Here is a 19,964-nt window from a genome sequence, read left to right as displayed (position 1 = left end):
GGAAAAGAGGCAGCAGTAAAATGTATGGTTAACACCATGGAAAAAAAGCTGAGATTAAATTATTTATCATTATTCATGTTTGTTTATGAATAGAAGAATACGTGCAGTTACTGACATCACATTTTAATTAGACTAATTAGATAGATATGAGCAAAAATAAGGTCATGTATGTCTTCCAATTTCTTAGCTGTGCTCAGTGATCAGGACTGATTGTTGTATATGATATAAACCACATTCATTGCTACCAGAAAAGGGTCCAGCTCTGTCCAAGCTAGAGATTGAGAAAAGTGCTTTCCTTCATGTATTTAACAGAGCATTCATGAAACCCATACCTGAAGATAAGATATTTCTTATATGCACAGTGTAGTTAAGTGGACTTGATATGATTTTATTTTATTTTATTTTATTTATTTATTTATTGTGGAGTCTGAAACAAAGATCAGATTGATTCTCAAAATTTTCATCACAAGGTTCTTACCAAAGCACCTGCAAATTAGATTTTTCACATTCAAATTTTAGGGAATTTTAGAAAGAAAAAAATATAATTTTCAATGGAAAATATTTTTAGTGAATCTCTTTACCTTACATTTCAGCTGAGGTTTTCTTTCCCGGATTTATTATTTCTACATCTTTATTTCTTAAGGGATTGAATCACAATGGGACAAAATGTGAACAACTAATCCAGAAAACCATTGCTGTTGTCTTTTCCTGTTGTCTATTTATCATCCTCCAGGATTTACTGGATTTGTCTCACCATATGCTTTGTTCCCCTGTGACATCAACTAGCTTCCCTTGGTCATTTAAATGGTTAATCTTGTCATAAAAGGAAACAAAATTAGTTAAACAGAACTTTCCCCTCATGAACTCATGTTGGCTGTGACCACTGACTGAATTGTCTTTCAGGTGTTTTTCAGTAACTCCCAGAACAATCTTCTCTGTAATTTTACCAGGCACTGAAGTGAGACTGACAGGACTGTAATTGGTTGGAATGATTGTTTTAGAAAGCAAAAGCTTACAAGAGATGTGATGTGCACAACTGTCAATTAAGCGTAGGTCTATGTTTGCACTCAGGCTACCCTTACCTATCTTTTACATTGTGTACTGTGACTTGAACTTTGAAAGAAGATTCATCAGCGTGAGTCCCAGAGCTGACATTTGCATCTTCAGGCTGTTAGCACAGAGTCAGTGTCTGTTGTTACCTTATACAGTGCAGATGGAGCTGAGATATATGTGAAGATACTCAGGACAAGTCCTTCAGTAAACATTTCAGGAGACCTACCAATCACTTCTTGAGTGATTTCATGGTCAACATAGCAAAGAATTCACCATGAAAGCTGGTGAAGGATCTGGAGCACAAGTCTTAGGAGGAGTGGCTGAACAAATTGGAATTGTTCAGTCTGGAGAAGGGGAAGGTTATTGCTTTCTACAACTACTTGAAAGGAGGTTGTTTCAAAGTGTGGGTTGGCTGCTTATTCCATGTCACTGGTGGTAGGATGAGATGTAATGGCCTTAAGTTGTACCAGGGGAGGTTCAGGCTAGACATTAAGAAAAATTTCTTCTCAAAAGGAGTGGTAAGACATTGCAACAGCCTGTCCAGGGAAGTGGTAGAGCCACCGTTTCTGGAGTTGTTCAAAAAAAGGGCAGATGTGGTACTGGGGGACATGGTTTAGTGGGCATATTGGGAATGGGATGATGCTTGGACTAGGTGATCTCAGTGGTCTTTTGCAACCTTAATAATTCTGTGATGATTCTATGAAAGAACTATGAAATATTTTGCAACCTTGAGCATGGGTCTTCCTGAGCAGAATGTGGGCAATATATTCCAAGTTATGAGCAGCCAGTGAGAGGGTTAAAGCCAGCAATGTGAGGAAAGTGCAATTGCCTCAATACGCAAAAGCATGCTCTTGCATGAACTTGGCACCTTGTAAAGCAGAGAAGTATTTCAGGGTGCAAAAGCTGCTGTAATGGAGGTAGTGCATATTTTCATTTGTGGTCACAGAGTAATGTGAAAAAAACAAACTACATAATTTCAGTGACCATGAAAATTTAGAAAAATCTGCAGGGAATGTTATGGGAATTCCTCCATGAGAAGAGCTCATGAACAATGTAAACAAACACCTGTCAGAAAATGACCTGGATAAACTACATCCTGCCTCAATGCAGGTTGAAAAGAGAACACTTTACACTCCATTGCAGCCTCAGTTTTGATGCCTCTCTGTTATGGAGGGAGAAGTCGAGCTTAATGTAGTACAAATTATCACATTAACCAAAAGAGCATGAGTTCATAATTCACTTGCTAAACATACAGACCTTTGTCCTTTTGCTTTGAATATCACATCTGCTTTTTTGAATCTGTATTTCAAGGAAAAGATCTTCAGTGATTTTGGCAGGATGCAGAGCTTTCCCTTAAGAGCAGAATTATATCTGAAATTTGACAAATTCTATTTTAAATGAATGTAATTGTGCCAGAAAGCAAATGCACTTGGTCAATAAAAGCTGGAAACTGTTGCCAGTCTTTCAGTCTCCCCTTCCACTGCAAGTGATAGTTTTTTGTCTTTGTTACAGCTTCCTGCAGAGTGCTGCACAGTGCATGGCTTCACAGTGGACAGAGGTCACCAATGGAGTGTGAGATCTTGTCCTAGAAAAAGCGCTGAGTAACAAGAAGACAAAGCCCTCTAATAGTAGTAAATCATTCATGTTAGTAAAGACAGAAGCCAAATGCACACAGTGACAAAAAGACTTAATGACATTAAAGGACTAAAAGAGCAAGTGAAATTTCTTATAGCTAGATATAAAAGGACACAAGGGAAACCATTCCTAAATATATATGCAAAGCAGTGAAATTGGAACCAATTATTAGAAAAAGGTCATGGAATTATGTTAGTTAGATCTATGAAATATTTAATAACAGTCTAAGGAAAAAGTGTGTCACAATTATCAGGAGAAGCACGGAGAGCAAAACAATAAGCAGTAAGCCATCTGATATATCCTGGTATGACCAAATGTTGAGTATCGAGTCTCGTTCTTATTGCTTCTCAAAGAAATCCTTACATTAAATATGAATAAACTGGAAATTTAACAGTTATGTGGAAAACTGTCAGGAATAGATAAATGTTCGAGAAGTTCATAATATGAAGGGCAAACAAGTGAACAAGTGATTCTTCAGCATTCAAGAAAAGAAGACTTAAGAGGACTATGGTAGGGGTTTGAATGACATGGAGGTTTTGATCAAGGAATGGTTGTACTCTGGTCTAATGGATGTACCAAGGGCCATCCAACAAAATGAGAAATTGGTTCTTTCAACAATATGGTTTAGGTCTGAAACTTCCTTCAGGAAGAGTTTGCATGGGTTCCAAACAGGATTGTGTATTTCATGAACAAGAAATCCACTGAAAGAAAAGTTGATAGATACCACCCTTTCATCTAGAAACAAACTAAACTACAAAATACTGAAGCAAGGGAGATTATTCTAAGTGAGCTTCATTGTCTATTTGCCCAGTTTTCCTCTATGTTTGTCTCATTGATTAGTAGTGGAGACAGGCTAAGGGTGCAACTTTGGTCTGACTCAGTATAGCTCGTCTGTTCGTGTAATTTCTAAAATGTGTGTATTATCCCGCAGTCTTCATAATGCAACCAGTAAAATCATCCTTCTGGTTAGCCACTCCACCAAGTGACAAGACCATCCTGCCCTAAGCAGCCTGATACGCACTTTGTGAAACTCAATCTTCATTAGTATTCCTACAGAGCCCTCACGACTTCTTCTCTTCTGAAATTTTCCATCTGTTCATATTTTACATTATGTCTGAAGGCCAAACTTGCAGTCCCCTGTATCTCACAACAGAATCTAGATCAGTTGTGTGGTGTATTATACTCAAAGAATAATCTTCAAAGTTACTTTCCTCCCCAGTTTCACATCATCTCACCCCATCTTTCTGATTGGACAAACCTTGTCTTCAGTTTTCTCTTCTCAAAACCTCTGCTTTTTTTTTTCCTCATGCCTCTCTTCAAACGATCTGTGAGTTTGTGTGTAAATATTTTTTAACAGGACCAAAAGAAATACAATCAACTCCTTCATCAAAAAAGGATTTTATATTCCTATATTTTTTCACCACTTTGCTCTGGTTGCATTTGTTTTTTGTTGTCATTGCTGACACTGATTTTTCTTTATATGTTGAAATCCACTGGAAAGGAAAAATATCTCCATCTAATAAATATACTATAAATTAAATATAAATATCTATGTAATAAATTCATAAATTATTTGCCTTTTAACCCTTCACCAGCTCAGTACCCTCTAACCTATCTTCCCAGACTAATTGTAATATTTTAAACCTTGAAAAAACTTCAGGCAGTTATCATTTAAAATAAGTTATCTTGTCTGAGAATATCATCTTCATCTCTCAGCCTTATTCCTTAAAAATTTCCTTCTGTGTTTGCTTTGGCTTGAGGCCATAAATAAGCCAGATTCCATCTGGGTCATTATTTTTATCTTCTGTATATAAAAATCTATAGAACTTTGCTTTCTGGAAGTCACAGAATAAGAAATTTGAGTTTATTTTTGGATTAAAATAAGATTTTTGTCTCCCAGTGGGATATAAAAAGTGACTTATAGACCTAAAAAGTACCAAAATATGAAATAATTTACATTGGAAAGTTATTTCTGCATTGAGAATTTTGTACTGAAATTATATGGAAAAAGTGTTTCAGAAATATTTTTGGTCTTTTAAAATAGCTTCAAAAGACACTGATGTGGGTTGAATCTATGGCTGATGGGATATGCAACATCAACTTCCAATCCTTTAGCATACCAAATGACAGGCTAATATACTGCAAAAACAGAGGTATGATTAGCACATACTTAGGATGTCCAGCTCCTTTTTATTTTAATAATAGCCTTGTATTTCTTTTGTGTATGATACACACAGTCTCTTACATCTGATTTACTGCTTTCATGCTCCTGTAAGTTCACTTACATATTCTCTAATGTGGTTCCAGAATTAATCTAGGATGCTCAGTACATGAACAAATCCTACTGATAAGGAGCTGTTGCATATACAGCAACCAGAAGAAGATGGAGAGGAAACCATTTCAGATCAATCTTTTGTAGAGGATATTTCAGTATAATAAAGGGCATGGTGCTGACTAAGATATCAGAATAAACCTATTTTCTTATAAGTACTGTTTCAGGTTCATGAGTAACAACAAGGGCATGAAGCTGCTCTCTTGCTTTATTCAAACTGTACCTACCATCTTGTACCTATATCAGTACCCTTAACTCTAGTGTCAGAATCTTTTAAACCTTTTTAATAGAATTAACTTGATCTCTCAATCTGCATTACATTCTCAAGAAGAGGATGAAAAAATTCTCTCCTCATATTTAAAGATGAACTAATGTTTTAGTGAATGTATTCAACATACAGTCCTGCTCTGGGCATATGCAATGCCACTAAGCAGCATTTCTTTTTTAAATGAATTAGGACTTTGAAATTTCAGATTCTTTGCTTGTTTTGTGGCTTCTGAGATGTAACTGGAAGAGAGGAACAGTGATGTCTCACTGTCTTAACAGAGACAGAGATGCTGTACTTTACTGCTGAAAGTTTTACTTTGAGCAACCGATAAGAGAATGCTGTGTTGTTTGATGTGATCCAGCCTGGCTCCACCAAATCCCAAGAGGTACTGGTGTTGATTTACCATACTACAAGGAAATACAAAGTGTACTCCAGACAAATGCTTGAACTATTGTTCAGTAAAAAGGAAGAAAAATTGGTCAGTGCTGCTCCATCAGGCAAGATCCATTTTCAGTTCTGGCTATTTCAGCAGGTCATCACAGGCATTTTCAGAAGCAGTGATCAACTGTATCAGTGTAATTAAATGTGTCCCATTTTAAGTTTGATATCTCCTTGTTCTAGAACTTGCCATCACAGAAGATTATGACCCACAGATGGAAAGAAGAAATACAGCACATAATTTTAGAACTGCACTGTCCTCTACGGTCAATGGTATGATTTAGAGAGTCATAGAATCATTAAGGTTGGAAACGACTTCCAAGATCATCTAGTCCAACTGTCCAGCAACCACCAATTTTTCCCCACTAAACCATGTACCTCAATACAACATCTAAATGTTTCTTGAACACCTCCAGAGATGGTGACTCAAACACCTCCCTGGGCTGTCTGTTCAGGTGCCTGACCACTCTTTTGGGTAAGGAATTTTTCCTAATATCTAGTCTGAACCTTCCCTGGAACAACTCAAGGCCATTCCTTGTTGTCCTATTGCTAGTTATGTGGGGGAAGGGGCCAACTTCCAGCTCACCACATCCTTCTTTCGGGGAGTTTTAGAGAAGTTATTAAATTACCAGTAGTCTTAATTTTCGATAATTAAGTCGCCAAATTATATTTGGTTCTCTTTGATATTCATATAGCTAACTGGAACCAATTTGTGTTTGTTTTTTTACATTGCTTTTTCAGACTATTGTGGAAGGAGCTGTATGTTTAACCACATATATTATATATATTGAACTTTGTTCCACCATGCATTTTGTTTATGTGTCAGCCTAGTGACATGCTTCGAATAGTGATGTTTTACTAAAATGAATTCTAAAAGTTTGGATTATCTTGAACTGAATTTTCATTCCCAAATTACATAGAAAATACAGATGGGTCTTACTAAGTATTGCATCTGAGACATGATCTAGGTACAGGTTATCTTATCAAATTAAAAGCTGTATGTTTATAAAGATGTTTTGTGAATGCAGAGTTGCAGACTGGAGAGATGGTGCAGTATGTGTCTATCATTAGGTGAATGAGAAAACAAGAAATACTTAGAATATAGCAGGAATAATGATTTTTGTGGCTTACCATTTTTCTTAGAGCTGCTTTAGATTAAATAGGATGTAGATGTAGCTGGATTTATCAATATGGAAATTAATAGTATATAGCTCAACTAAAGAATGATTTCTCTAAAGACAAGGCAATAAATCCTGAAAGTCTTAGCTAGTGATGGTTCATTTTTTTCTTATTTTGTTGCTATTTCTCTTTAATCTTCAAGGATTTATTCCAAAAACTACTGTAGAATAAATGGAATTTTTATTTGAAGTTAGATTAACTCTGTGAGTCTTTTCAATAAACTCTGAGGATTTCATAATTCATGACTCTGTAACTTTCAGTACTGGATGAAGTGCTGCAAGCAGTGCTCATCAAACAGAAATTATTTATGGATCAGGATTTGGGAATTATAAATCCTGTAATTTATTGACAACAAAGTAAGATAACAAGAAATAAGACTGAAATATCATGATGTCTTGATACACATATTATATAAAACTCAAACCAAATTGTGACATTAGCACAACAGCGTGACAGAGCACACAATGCACAACATGAGATGGCACAAAAACTCTACTGCAGAATTTAATATTTGTCTTTCATTGTTTATAATAGCTTTTGGTGTAAAAAATTCTATACTGCAGGAAAGGAAAACAAAATCTACTTTTCTTGTAGACATTTTTTTAACTGAGATCATCTGAATCCATTTCATGCCTTGAAATGTAAGCCATTTGGGACTATAACACATGATGAGTACAGGATAATGTATATAGAAGTATAAAAAGCACAAGAGTATTCCCCAGCGATATAAATCCTTCTTTCCTAGGGATTTAGGAATCACCAACACGCAGCTACTAATCTGAGCCTTGCTAGCACCACAATTTTCAGGAAATTTGTAAAAGAAGGACAGTTTTATCTGTGATCAAAGTAGTAGTTTCAAGCAGTTAAGGCCCTGTGATTTGAGGCCTGTGCAACTCCCGGGAGTGAACTATTGTGGGATACATTGCCACAAGTTTGGAAGCAGTATTTATATGGATACGAATGCGGCTGGTCTGATTTACTGAAGAAAGCACTGAGCTGTTGGAGTCACACACCACATCTTTGTGAAATCCCTCCACCACAGTCACTGACTGAGAAGTTATTCTGGGGGAGCGCCATGAAATGATTACTGTTTTCTTAGCCACCTGCTGAGGCATCCATTCCTGAGGATAAGATACCAGCTTTGCAGACCTTCCTGACCTGCTCCAGCCATGTTCCTGACCCCGGGGTGAAAATGGAAATCAAAGGCTCACGATCAGAACAGAAAGAATTGCAAAATTTAGATAAATCAAAGCATAAATCCATGCAACATTTATCACAGTTCTCAGAGCTGCTGATACAGTGTTGCTTCCAACAGAAAATAATACAGCAATAGTAAAGTACAAAATAAGAGTGCATTTTGAATTACCATCTATGTATTATTGAAAAACTGCATGTTTCTCTCACAGTCACTGGAGAAAGAATACCTGCAAAGATGCTTTTCACAGGAAATATTTTACCTTCTGTTAACTATTTTGATACAATGTAAAGAGAAGCAAAAGCTTTAACGACTTATTTTTCTTGAGGTATGTTTTCATGATTATTATATGCAGTAGCTGAAAGGCTAAGTGCTAGAAAATATATTTATATACATACTGTGACACTGTTGAAGACAAAGTGAGGATCTTAGGTTTTCTTCACCATACGCAACACTCATTTTTGATGCATCCTTTGATTTAGTCTCTTAGAGCTGATCAAACTAATCTGCTCGTGCAAATCTTCCTTTGCTTTAAGTGCCACCAAATTCTTGGGAATCTCCAGATTTGTGCAGAAAGGCACCACTTTTCACATAAGGTAAAGATAATGTTCAATCAAACATTGGGTTGAAAGATGAAGTAGCCTGAAGAAAAAGGAATGCAGACTGTTGGCATAGATATTTTATCACTCCGTCATGGGAAAAGTTTTGAGGTGTGTTTTTTTTTTTTTTACTTCATCTTAGAAGTGAGCAACTCCTTATCAATCTGCTTTTTTTTTTTTTTTTTTTTTTTTTTTTTTTTTTATGTTATATGTGAATTCTGAAATGGGAACAGTCTAAGACAGATGTTTCCTTCCCAGGCTTACAGATACACATGCAGAATTAGCTACTGTATGTATTATTTTCTGTGTTTGTGAAATAATGAAAAAAGAAATAGTGGTAGAGCAGTGAATAAACTGCACAACCACTCCAGAAGCCGTGTAGAAGTCAAGCACATTGTGGGTTTCACTTTCTTCATTCACTTGCAGGTATTTTCTTTCTTACCTCTGAAAAGATTTTTATAGCAAGCTATGCCTGAAATGCAATCCTAAAATTTTGAAACAGTCACACCAGGAACACTAACTTCACGTCCTATTTCAGGAAATATGTACCTAAGTGTTTTGCTGAATCAGGCTCTCAATTGTATTGAGGTAATGATCCCTGCAGGAAACCTGAAAGGGAACAGTAATGATGATGATCTTTCTTCATTAGCAAAGTCTTTCCATAACCACATATCCTTGTCTTCTGCACAAAGGTGGAAGCAACTGACAGATGAAATGCCTCTCTTCCAGATGCAATTGGTCAGACAGGATGACAGTGAATTGGTCTTAACAATGTTCAAAGGATAACATTCTTGTACCTTGTCTCACTGGCAATAGCAGCAATGGTGTTGAGGTGAGTGAAAATGTCTGTCACTGGCAAAAGGGCTTACAGAAACACTAGAGATCTGCCACCGTAGTCATTAGACAGAAAACCAAAGTGGCTTCAAATAATCTATGTCTGCCAAAAGATTTTTTGGCTGTACGAGTATGAGGGAGAAGGAGCAATGTGCAAAGGGGAGCTTTGTTTTCCTGGAGGCATTACACCAGGAGAAGCCTTCAGAAATACACAGTATACCACCGTGTCATACCAAGTGGGCACCATATACATACCATATACAAAACTGAGGGGAGTGGCTGACTCATCAGGGCTGCACAGGCATCCAGAAAGACCTCAACAGGCTGGAGAGGTGGGCTGACTAGAACCACGTGGAGTTCAGCAAGAAGTACAGAGTGTTGCACCTGGGAGGGAAATACCACAGGTATCAAGTGCTGGTGGACACCACGTTGAACATGAGCCAGCAAAGTACCCTTGGAGAAGAGTTAATAATGTTCTTGGCTGCATTAGGCAAAGTACTGCCAACAATTCAAGAGAGGTGATCCTTCCCCTCAGTATTGGTGCTCAGTGTTGGTGAGGCTGCACCTGGAGCAGTGTGTCCAATTCTGGGCTCCCCAGTACCAGAGAGATGTGGACATACTAGAAAGCTTCTAATGTAGGACCACCAAGATAATGACAAGATTGGAGCACCTTTCCTCTGAGAGAGCTCGAACAGTTCAGCCCAGAGAGGAGGAGGCTCAGTGAAATCTCATCAGTGTGTACAAATACCTGAAGGGAGGTCACAAAGAAGTTGGAGCCATGCTCTCCTCAGTGATGTCCAGGGCCAGAACAAGAGGCAGCGTGCCCAAAGAGAAACACAGGAAGTTCCATATAATCATCAGGAAGCACTTCTGTGCTGTGAGGGTGATGGAGCACTGGCTAAAGTTGCCCAGAGATGGTAGAGTCTTCTCCTTGAACACCTTCAAAACTGGCCTGGACATGGGTCTGGGCATCCCACTCTGAGTGTCCTGCTTGAGGATGTAGCAGATAAAAACAGAGCTCCCATACAGCCTCAACTGTTCTGGTATCCTGTGATATATTCTGCCATGTGAAACTCTGATTCTTTACTACAGCAATTGGTCACAAAGTCTTAGAGATCCTGATCTTCCTCAGTTGTGTTAGCTTATAACTCATGGCAATTATTAGTGTGAGCCCTATGAGACAGAAAAGTGTGAGAGGCTAAACAAAAAATAGCATCTAATTCAGTTCAGTTTACCACTTATCAGCAACTGCTATGGTAGTGCTAAAATAATTTATCATAGTGGGACAGCTTGATGTTAAATTTGGGCCTTTTTATTTTTTTCTTGAAACCCTTGGAAATACATGTGTTTATTTTAATAAATTGAAATTATATACAGATACATACATTTGCTAAGTGAATACATTTATATATAATGTATACATAAATATTTCAATGATATTGAAATATGATGTGGTGGGATAAACTGAGTTTGGTCAAACATTTTTCTTTGTAAAGTTGAAAACTTTGTTTCAGGGAGACAGGAGAAATGTGGTCCTGTTGGAGCACATATGGAGGAGGGCCACAAAAATGATCCAAGGGATGGAACATGTCTCCTGTGAGGACAGACTGAGAGAGCCGGTGCTGTTCAGCCTGGAGAAGAGAAGGCTCTGAGGAAACCTGAGAATGGCATTTTAGTATCTAAAAGGGAGCTAAAGGAAAAAAAGGGACAGACTCTTTTAATAGCGTCTGCAGTGATAGGACACGGGAAAATGTTTCCAAACTAAGAGGAAAGATTTAGATTGGATATAATGCAAAAGTTTTTTACAGTAAGTGTACTGACGCACTGGCACAGGTTGCCCAGAGATGTAGTGGATACCCCATCCTTGGGGACATTCAAGGACAGGCTGGATGGGACTCTGAGCACCCTGATGTAGCTGTGGCTGTCCCCCTTCACTGCAGGGGAATTGGACTAGAAAACGTTTATGGGTCCCTTCCAACTCAAAAGATCCTATGATTTCAGTACTATAGAATTGTTGCTGCTCCTGCTAAACTTTACCAGTGGTTTTCCTTAAGGTGAAAAAAATGCATGTTCTGATGCTTGCTGCTGTGATGCTGCTGGAGGAGGAATGACTGAACGTGTCTGGAGAAAGGATGAAGGACTGTTGGCTCCAGTACCCAAGTCAGAGCTGCAATTCAAACAGAAATATCCCAGCAGAGGGCTTTTTATATAGATACTGAGGTTAAGGAGGGGTAAAAGCAGAAGCCACCTGTTCGCCAATCCAGAAAGGGCATTTCCTTCCCTTACCAGACTTTCTGGGGACACATCTCTCAACTAGGAGTTGCCTTCCCTGGAGACTTTTCTCCTCCTTGGGGAGGAGAAGGATAGGAGCTCCGCGTGCCCCACACACCCCTTGGTAGTACACCCCCAGTGCCCCCTCCTCTGACACCCCTCTCATCCCCAAAAACCCTCAGCCCCCTCCCCACGCCCCCTCGACTCCCTCAGCCTCCACTCCCCCTCCCCAAGCCTCACCCCCGTTCTCAGGCCACCCCCCACCCCCCGACCACTCCCGGCCGGCGGCGGGGCCCGCAGCCCTCCCCGCCCCACGCCTTCCCCTCCCCTCGCTCCTTAAACCCCGCTCCTGCCTGCCCCGTGCCTCTCCCGCCTCAGCGCCCGGCCCGGCCCGCTCCCTCCCGCCGGGTCCCGCTGCCGCCCGGCCCTGCCCGCACCGCGCCTCGGCTCCGTCCTTGTGCACCTCGTTCGCCTCCCCTCCCTTTTTGCTTTGCTCTCATTTATTTGCTCTTCTTTCTCTCTCTCTTTGCTTTCCTTTTATTTTTTATTTCCTTTGCTTCCCTTTCTTTCTTTGCTTTTTTTTTTTTTTTCTTCTTTGCTTCCCTTTCTTTCTTTGCTTCGTCTTTTTTAATTTGCTTCTTTTTTTTTCTTTGCCTTTTTTCTTTTTTTTTTGCTTTTCTTCCTTTGCTTTTCTTCCTTTGCTTTTCTTCCTTTGCTTTTCTTCCTTTGCTTTTCTTTATTTGCTTGGTTTTCTTTCTTTCTTTCTTTCTTTCTTTCTTTCTTTCTTTCTTTCTTTCTTTCTTTCTTTCTTTCTTTCTTTCTTTCTTTCTTTCCTTCTTTCCTTCTTTCTTTCTTTCTTTCTTTCTTTCTTTCCTTCTTTCCTTCTTTCTTTCTTTCTTTCTTTCTTTCTTTCTTTCTTTCTTTCTTTCTTTCTTTCTTTCTTTCCTTCCTTCTTTCTTTCCTTCCTTCTTTCTTTCTCTTTCTTTCTTTCTTTCTTTCTTTCTTTCTTTCTTTCTTTCTTTCTTTCTTTCTTTCTTTCTTTCTTTCTTTCTTTCTTTCTCTATTTTTCTCTATTTTTCTCTTCTCTTTCAAATCTCTCATTTCTTCTTTCTTTCATCGCTCCTCATTCATTCTTACATTTCTTCATTTCTTTCTCATTTTTTTTATCTTTCTTTCTCCTCTTTTACTCTCCTCTTTTTTCCCTTTTTTTTTCTTCTTTTCTGTAATTTTTTTCTCCATTTACTCTTTTCTTCCCTTGTTGATTTAATTTCTTCTCTCTTTTTCTTTTTTCTTTTTCTTTTCCCTTCTTTCTCTCTCTTTTTTTTTCCCCTGCATTTTCTTCACCTCTCCCCCTCTCCCCTCCCTGGGGGGAGCAGAGGATGTGGCATTTTTCCCATCCTCGCTCTGTCACCAGCACCTCTGTGTGAGTGCGTGCGTGTTTGTCTGCCTGCATGTCTGTGTGTCCCCTGCACGCCCACCCACTACCCATCCCATTCAAGCTGACAGCTGCAGAGTGCAGCGGGGCTGAGGCTGAGTGTAGGCACCAGGCTCCCTTCTGGTGCTGTTGTGCTTGCGCAGGTAAGAGGACATCCTGACACCCAGGACACTGTGGCTCTGCACACAACCCTTGTTTTGGTTGTTCCTTTTAATTTTTTCCCTCGTATAGCCAGGCAGCTCAAGTTCAGAAGAATTTTTGTTGAGTATGCAGACATGCAGAAACAGGATCTGTACGTTAAAAAGAAAATTGAGGAGGAACTGTGTTAAATTAATCTTAATTGGAAAAAAATTTCCTCTCAGACGGAGTGGTGAGGTATTGGAACAGACTGCCCAGGGAGATGGTGCAGGCACCATCACTGGAGTTGTCTGAGAAAAGGGTAGAAGTGGCACTGAGGGATATGATTTAGTGAGCATGGTGGAAATGGGCTGATGGTTGGACTAGATGATTTTAGTGTTCTTTCCCAACTTTAATGATTCTATGATTCTATGATTAATTAGGACTTACTTTTTTCCTTAGTCAACGAAGTTTGTCGAGCACAGATTCTGTTAGGTGGATCTCAATCAGTTTGTGTCAGCCCACAATTTGTGATCAGCAGTGCAGAGTCTTCACTGTGGTTATCAGCAGAGTCTGGGGAAATGCCCTTATGGAGGAAAGCCGTCAAAAGAGTTCAGAGCTGACAGATGCTTATAGCTGTCAAAATTGCATAATGATTACTCTGTTCAGTGTTGGTTCTCCTAAGCATGTATATCTTGGGATTTTGGTGGCCTAACATCTTGTATTCTCTTTGTATGGCACTTCAGTTTCTCTTGGTATGTGCGAATACCCTGATGTGCTAACAAGATATTTGATTTTCAGTTTGTATTTATTATGAATGTGCTTTGCCTCATTTTATTTCTATATCCTGTATGTCCTCCTCTATGCTGCCTTATTCAGCAGTTCTTTCACTTCTGTATTTTTATATACCCAGTGTTCTTAAAAAAAAAAATTGTACTGCTTGCCTCAATGCTGACACTTCCCAGGCATTAGTATGCGCACAGCACTGTGTGTGTTTGCATGTATTTTGATTAAGACCTTAAAATAACACGGCCCATCTGCTCAGTGTGGACACTAATGGAATCATTCTCAGGAAGATGCACCTGCAAACCCTACACGTGTAACTCTATGCTTAATTTGCACTGAGGAGTACTCTAGATGCATGCCTGAATGTCTTCTTTTTCTTTCACAAATACCTGTTTAGACATCTGACTGAGAGGGTGTTTGTGTAAATATTAAGGAATATATACTACTTTATAAAAGAAGAAAGGCAGTTTCTGTAAGAGGCCAGGCAGGCAATCAAAAGGTTTTGTCCGCCTCAAAAACTCCATGACTTTTTTAAAGTGTAAGCATTTCTGACAGCATATTTTACTGAGACAAGAATTTGGATATGCTCCTTGTCTGTGGTTGAACAGTAAGCAGTTAAGATGTATCGAGTGTGTAAAAATGTCTATCAGAAATTACATCAATTAAGTGTTGATGGAATATTATGGCTAAAGAAAATTCTAACTGTATATTGCAGAGTTTCCATGTATCTTTAGTGTGTTGTGTTGCTGTGGCTCCTAATAAGATGCAGTGTGATGTTTTCATAGAATGGTTTGAGATGGAATGGTCACCTTTCCAGATGAAAACTGAGGCTTGGAAGAGTTGAAATCTCATTCTGAACTCAGCGATGGGCAGCCTGACAACAAATGGATGTCATCTGATTTTGAGTAGAATGATTCAAAGTAACTTGCTGCAGGGCAGATCTCAATACATTTTTTCTTCTGGCTTCAGGAGCAGCAGTAATGGTGCTGCTCTCTCCAGAGATCAGTCTGACTTGTTTCTTTTCTCAGTACAAACTGTATTCTCTCTAATTTGATCAATCGTCTCCAACTCATATGAAACCTCTACCATGGCGTAGAGGAAAAAAAGATTGAGAGTTGCAACAGCCCATGGAATGGAAGACTTACTGGAGGAAGTATCAGTATGATTCATGAGGATGACTCATATTAGCATGAGAATAGACGGAGGCCCGTGGTGGGCACCTAATGGAGGAAGAATTAAGAGGAAGAATTAGTTTGATCCTGTGTTTTGTGGGAAGATTTTTCTGAGCTCAGTGACCTAGACAATGTGTGGGTGAATGTATCTGTGGCACCTATACATACAATTATTATTTTTTTTTACTTCCACTGATGCTTCATACAGTGTTAGGGCAAATGTATCTGCTACATGCCAAAGCTATCTTTTGATTCTGGACATTATGATACTGAAAATAATAGGAATAAAAGAAGGCCTTTTTTCCCAATGTGTGATAATTTTCTTACTGAAATATATTTCTGAGATTTGCTTGGCAATTATTGTGGCTTCAAAGGATCTTTCAATTTGTCACACTGTAACACTTTCTCCTAAAGCTTGTTTTGATTAATCACTGCTGGGTGATTGCAATCCCTTCCTTTTAAATACCATTCTTAAACTGTTCCCCTTTCTCATAATGAGGAGAGAAACCTTAAGACAAAAACCTGCATTAGATCCATGTCTCCTCTGTACCATCATACCTAAATAGTGCAGAAGATACTGGGCTATTTCAACTGTTTGAGCAGTATCAAATTCCCCAAGCTTTCATAGGCAAATTGTAAATGTATATTGTCTCCCACAGTACTGAGATACCCTTCTCAGTCTTTTCCATTCTGTTTTTTCAAGTGAGGAGGATGTGCAAGTGCATTTCTTCATTTCTTCTCTAGAGAAGAGCCATTCTTGCAGTTCTTTGACTAAATGAGTCTCGGGATATCAATATTAAGTCCTTTCCTACGAACACTTTGTATTAGGCACTACCAGGTGTTAAAAAGATGTTTTGGGTCATCAAATCTTGTTCAGGGAACAAGGAATGGAGAAAATAGTATGTACAGAAATTAATAATTCTGCAATCTGTAAATCACTGTAGTTGAGGAATTGGGAATATTTTGAAATATCTGAAACATAGGTAGAACAGGAAAAGAACACCAAAGTGAAGACAAGAAACTATTTACTTGTAGTCCAATCAAACATTCCCACTGTCTATCAATTTTGATCTTCATTCTACTTGACTATACTTTGTGTTTTCCTAATGGCTTGTTCCTATTGCTGCTAAAAGTTCTGTGATTACCTTCACTGGCATCAGGCTTCTGAAACTGTCACAGGCAAACGCCTTCTGGGATGCTGCTGCTCCAGCTCAGCTAATGGAGCCAAGCAGGGAGCTCTTATCTTACTGGGAGAAAGACTTATGCAAAACTCTCCTATTGTCCTTTTGGGAGATTTGCACCTCTTAAGCCTTAAAGTTTTCTGCTCAAACCGTGCTTGTGCTTATTGTCTTCTTGGCAAACAAGTATGTGGTGAGTTAAAGAATGTCAGCTTTTAGTTGGTCTGATAGTAATAGGTCGAGGGGGAATGACTCTCAATTAAAAGAGGGGAAATTTAGGTTAGATGCTAGGAAGAAATTCTGTGCTCAGTGGGTGGTGAGGCACTGGAAAAGGTTGCTCAGAGAAGTTAAGAATGCCCCAACTCTGGATGTGTTCAAGGCCAGTTTGGGCAGCCTGATCTGGCAAGTGGCAGTCCTGCCCATGGGAACGGGTTGAAATTAGTTGATTTCCAGGTCCCTTCCAACCAAAGTTGTTGTATGATTCTATGAGACAAGTGCATGAAGGTACCCTACCAGCATTCAGCCCACTTCCATGACTCTTGCAGTGTGTTTGTACACTAGTACTGAGCAGTGAGAATAAAGATAACATGGTCTTCAGAGATAGTAATGCAACATTGAGAGCAATCTTTTTTCTTTTTTTTTTTTTCCACGTTAGGACTCTTCCTTTCCTTTATATGCTCTTCTTCACACTTGTTGGTGCTGGCTGACATGGGAGTAGTGAGCTGCAACTGTAATCCTTAGACTGACACCCCCAGCAAAGGAGCTGTGGTGGCTTTTGGGAAGAGCATGCACCAGATTTTTCTCCCAAGTCTGCTCCTGATGTCTGACTCCAGTAACCAGCCTTAAATATTGTAGCATTCGTATATCGTCTGCAAAACAGGACTGGTAGTTCTGGTTGATGAAAGAACTGCCGTTCCCTCTTTGCCTCTATTCTTAGTCTGAACATGGGGGTGGAGAGGGCTGATAATACTTATTTTCCAACATCAGTAACAGGTCTATGAAGATTAAATAGCTGATGCTTTACCTAGTGAGAAAAAAAAGGTGTGGATACATTACTATTGCCATGGGGAAACTATTTCAGAATTGGCAGTAGGTGGGTAGATGGTGAGTGTATGTTATGCTACAGACCTGGCATCTAGATCAGAAATTGAATCTGGAGTAATGAAAAAAAGAAACAACCCACCTCTTTAATAAACATTATTGATATACAACAGGTGTTGCATCCTACTAATTTCACTAGGTGATGAAAAGTAGTGAGGTAGTTTTTGTTTTCTTGTTCTGCCAGAAACAACTTTAGAAACAGAGTTTACTCTTGGGAGATTGAAAGTTGGGCTGGGTTGCCATTCATTCTGTTTATAATATTGAGTTTTTTTTATGGCAAACAGCTGGTATTTTTGCAGACAGTGATGAACAAGAATCTCAGGCCCTCAGACTTGTGGATATATTTTGAATTTTAAAGGCTGGTTGCTGTAATGTGGTATGAATATTTTTTAATAACTTCCAATTTTTTTCCCCGAGAGGTAGGAAAGCTAGCAATAAAGAGAGGTCAGGTGCCTGTGAGCATTGACACCTGCTTGAGAATGCTGCACTGAAATAATGATTCAGACCATCCTGAGCATCCCCCATAGAGCCACAAATCCCACACCAGGATGGATGTGGCTGCAGAGTGGCCAGAAAGGGCAGAACCCAGAGCTGATCTGATTACATATCACAAAGCTTCTCCAAGCTTTGTTAACACTGACAGTTCATTAGGAATGAATGAAATTGAATTATGGGTCACGTATTGTGAGTGCTGTCAGTCCTAATTATGCAGTCATCTAGATTTCCTTTGCTTAGGGAGTACTGCTGTCACAGAGCTTATCTACTATGCAGTAGATGCAAGCTATCCTTTTGCAGCTTATAGGAATCTATTTACTTTGCATTGATTCAGTTCCTTAGAAATGAATCTTTGATTCTTTGCAAAATAGAAGGATCCCTTGAGTTTTGTTTAAGCAACTCGATTTGATTATTGTTGTGTCCTGAATATTGATTCTTAAGTAATTTTAATAAGAGATGTCAAAACTACAATATTTCATACAACATTTGAGGGAAAGTTTAAATTATTGACAGCTTTAAATATTTTTGGAGTCATGTTCTTTGATCTGAGCTTAGCCAGCACTTGATTGTGGTTTGACTGCTTATTACCAAAGTGCAATTTTTGCAGTGCTGTTTGCTTAAACATGTTGAATTATGTGCTTGTTGGCAGCAGCCTGGTATTTCTTTCAAAAGCAAGCAGTTTTGTATTGATTTTCATAAGAAGTTGTTATTCTGTGTATCAATCACAATTTCTTTCTTTGAGCTGGAAAGTTTAAGATGAGGGGAAGCAGGGGAATTACTATTGGCTCCACATTTATTATTAAAGTAATTGCCACTTGTAGAAGAGCATGTCAGTAATTCCAATTTTATCAGTAGATAAAGGCTACAAATAGTGTATATAGACTGTCTTGATTATTGCTACCATTTTTTGAAGTGAAACTGGTATCCATTTCAAAGTGCGTCTTCTAATGGCCATCTCTGCAATCCTTTATCCATAATAGATAATAGCCAGAAGATCTTCAACAAACCCTATTGATTAAATCTAGTCAGGATTGTCAAAGGCATAGTGGTTGCAAATAACTGATTGGAAAATCATGGACTCTCAGAATGGTTGAGATTTGAAAGGATCTCTGAACATGATCTGATCCAGTTCCCTACTCAAGTAGGACCACCTACAAGCACCTCTTGAGCTTCAGTTCATATCCATTTGCCTAAATTAATTCAGTCCCTGATAAGAGACTGGTGCAACCCTTCTCTGGAACCTGAGGATAAGCAGGTCCCATGCTGGTGTTGGTAATGTCCAGACCCAGCTCATTTATAAGCTCTGCATTATCACAGCCCAGGATAACCTCAGCCTAAATACATCCAGTTCAGCAATGGGCAATGATTTCAGAGTCCATCAGCAGGGAAGTAAACAAAAAAATCATTTCTTTTGTAAAGCACAGTGTTGTAGTATAGATATGAAACTGGTCAGCTGCTCTGGGATGCTGGAGCAGTAATGATTTACCCTTTGCTAGCAGATGGGTTGACAACTTTTGTTTGAATCTTGGCTTTTCATAAGAAATCTCGTACTTGATGTATTTCAAACCAATTTGCCCCGTCTTGCTTTGCTGTTTAATTATGGTACCACCTGCAGTGTACTTCTAAGAGTTGTTTTTATGTTTTGTGGAGGCTTTTCTTAATTACACGGGTAAGTACTTTTATGATTCATTCCTGAAATTTAAGCAGTTTACTATGTGGGCTTATTTTATCTTCTTTCTTTGTCATCCCTTGGGTTTATAACTGAGTGCATTTTCTGTTCCTTTATTTTTTTTTCACTCATTTGTGCATTTCTAAGTACTTCTGTATTCTCTAGTTAATTCACTTTTTTATTTCCATCTTTGATTTTTTTTTTTCT

The 19,964-nt window shown here is 38.8% G+C and overlaps 1 protein-coding gene and 1 long non-coding RNA gene across 2 annotated transcripts in view; one reads left to right on the top strand and one right to left on the bottom strand.

Moving 5' to 3' along the window:
- Positions 1 to 9,247: 9,247 nt before the first annotated feature.
- On the bottom strand, positions 9,248 to 11,982 carry LOC149918735 (uncharacterized). The gene is made up of 4 exons (XR_016465677.1): positions 11,571 to 11,982; positions 10,282 to 10,706; positions 9,789 to 9,917; positions 9,248 to 9,308 (listed from the first exon to the last, which is right to left on the bottom strand). It is a non-coding gene; the product is annotated as an uncharacterized LOC149918735 (long non-coding RNA).
- A 978-nt stretch (positions 11,983 to 12,960) lies between these two features.
- Positions 12,961 to 19,964, top strand: part of COL22A1 (collagen type XXII alpha 1 chain) — a 224,729-nt gene continuing 217,725 nt past the window's right edge. The window contains exon 1 of the mRNA XM_090138032.1: positions 12,961 to 13,382. The gene's annotated coding sequence lies outside the window, so the exon portion shown is untranslated. The remainder of the gene's footprint in view (positions 13,383 to 19,964) is intronic.

This window comes from Phasianus colchicus, chromosome 3 (assembly GCF_987193195.1).
Source record: "Phasianus colchicus chromosome 3, bPhaCol1.hap1.1, whole genome shotgun sequence".
In the NCBI taxonomy this organism is placed as follows: domain Eukaryota; kingdom Metazoa; phylum Chordata; class Aves; order Galliformes; family Phasianidae; genus Phasianus; species Phasianus colchicus.
This window is presented reverse-complemented; position numbering and strand designations above follow the sequence as displayed.